This window comes from Anopheles darlingi, chromosome 2 (genome assembly GCF_943734745.1).
Source record: "Anopheles darlingi chromosome 2, idAnoDarlMG_H_01, whole genome shotgun sequence".
NCBI lineage: Eukaryota > Metazoa > Arthropoda > Insecta > Diptera > Culicidae > Anopheles > Anopheles darlingi.
The window spans coordinates 61,830,850-61,833,556 of record NC_064874.1 but is presented as its reverse complement, the minus strand read 5'-3'; positions in this window follow the sequence as shown (position 1 = coordinate 61,833,556).

Sequence of the window (2,707 nt, the reverse complement as noted above, 5' to 3'; positions counted from 1 at the left end):
CGTTCAACGCTGGTGTGAGACAGGCAGTTGTTCAAAGTTGATGATGGGTTCGCCCACCAAATGTGGTCTTTCGGTGGTAGCAGTACCGGTAAGTTCGCGGCGGAGATTCATTACAAAATCTCGAGACCATCTTGCAGTAACCACCTTTCTCATTATCTCAGGGACGACTTCAACCCACTCTGGATCGTCTCGCTGCCAATGTTCCGTCCTGGAATTCATCCGCAATTCATGTGTTCCTGTTGGACAGCTACCGACAGATAGAAAGCGATTTGCAGTTAACTGAATACCTGGTACGCTATGGAGTGATTCGTGCATTGTTCGTTTGTATCGTTGGTCCTGCGACACGATTTCATCTTCGCTTTCCGATTCTGTTCCAACGACGGACGATCGTTGTGACACCGGCAGAAGCGCAGCATCTGCTAGCCCGATTCGATCAGATGGCCAACGTACATCACTTTCAGTACCGAACGCTATACCACGCCCGTATACCGTATCTCTACAAGTACCAAGGTGTTTTCGGTGGTGCAGACAGTGTCTTTCTGAAGACGGTAGTGGAACGCTTGAACGCTACTCATCGTTGGATGTACCACACGGATGACGATCGCCGGTTGAACATAACGGATCTGCATCAGGTTGAACATATTTTCCTGACATCCCATCGTACCAGCTTCTCCATTAATCGGCTACTACCGACCTCACTGAAGCGCCTCTATCTGAACACCTTCGACGGTACGTGCGTCCTGGTACCACGGAAACCACTGGAAACCTTCATCCTACGTCTGTGGCAACCATTTTCGCAGTATCTTTGGTATCTCGTGCTCCTTCTGGCCGTGGCCATCATCTTAGTGAACCTTGTGCTGCCTCGTCTGTTCTCCGTCAACTATCTAATGGCACTGCTCTTTGGTAGCATAGCGGTTGTCTACCAGTTGCGAGCTCTCGATCGTACCATGCTGTTTGTCCTGGACGTACTGCTGTTTCTACTGAAGGAAGCTTATACGGCTAAAATCATTACCTACATGGTTCAGGCACAGTACGAACCGGAGCTGGAGACGGTAGCGGAGTTGGCTCGATCGGGTCCAACGCTCCTGATAAGGCCTTCGGATTACGAGGCACACCAGGAACGGTTGGCTAGTGTACCGGGATTGCGGACGGAGGTGCGCACCGATTACTCGTCAGTCGTCACAGCGTGGACGAGCTACTTCGTGACCACTCATGCACATCTGGTACCTTGCAGTTACGGCCGTGCCCTGGTCCACTCACGCTCCATGAACGAACCAGGCGCACCGCAGTTCTACCTGCTACGGGAGCAGCTCCTCATACAACCGGAAGCATTCACTTTTGCACCTTACCAGCCACTGATCGAGAGGATGCGGTTCTACGTCGCTTGCTTTACCGAGTCCGGTATCTACGGGCATTGGCTACGGGCGGATTATTATCATCGAGTGTGGACGATCGAACCGGATGAGATACTACGCTTCGAGAAAATGGCATCCTTGTTCTACGTGCTGTTGTTTGGCTATGCTGTCGCTCTGGTTGTCTTCATGCTGGAGCTGATCGTTCGATGCGCCACGTCCAGAGTTCATCTGACAATACAACAGTGCACTGTGCAACCATTTGGGCAACGAAGCCATCCGTCAACATCTTGGAAGCACTCCTTCTGGTCAAAAATTGGACGTTGGAAGAAGCGCCTACTGCGTAGGGTTCAACGGTTAAACAAGAGAGAGCTGTCCGTGCGCAATGCCTTCAATTAATACCTTCACACATTTGCAGGTTATGGAAATGTTTTAGCTTCAGAAAACGCAGTGTGCCACTATTGCAGTTCGTTATTCACGTCCTCAGATCCTCGTTAGATCCAGGAAGCACACTCCCTTCGAGTACATTCGAAGCATAGGGCAGGTTTTATAGACAGGAAATTCTACCATTCACATTTCTTTTACAATGGCACACCGTCCCCTTCACCCACACATGCCCTGCTTGTCACTAGCTTGTCACTGACCTGGGAACCTGGGCGGAATCGGGACACAATAATAGATTAGATTTTCCCGATCATTTCTCCACAATTGCAGCAATCTTTGAATCATCTCTTGCGACCGACGAAACCGGTTCAGGGCATTGCACGTTTCTTTGTGTTCCGCGTGACAAAGGGACGTTATCCATATCCATACCGCTTGCTCTTCCTTCTGACGACCACGACGACGACGACGACGACGACGACGAAAAGCGCTAGGGCGGAACCTCATCTCATCTGTCAGAAGGGATACTTTTTTTTTTTGTTATGCTGTATTTGATTGTAGTTGCTCTATTGGAGAAAGCTTTTTGTGTCCGCTAGACTGTGTGTGTGTGTGTGTGTGTGTGTGTGTGTGTGTGTGTCGTTTCAATGTCGCCAGTTTTGTTTTTGCCTCAAAGCTCCTGCCATAGCGACATCTGTAGCGTGGTCTGCTGGGAGTACATACAGACCAGCGATAGTGGCGGCGGCTGCTGCTGTTACCAAGCATAAAGCTCGACATCACCCGGATTGTTCATTGATGGAAAAGCAATCATATCAGCCAATCAGCCGAACCTGGACCCGGTCTGCGATGGGCAGCAAAGCGATTGGTTGCGGGGGAAGGGGGGAAATGAAGGAAAATCGTTTGTTCGCCAACACACACACACACAGAACAACAAAAAAAGAGAAAAAAAATCGCGAAAGGGTGGCTGTACGATGAAA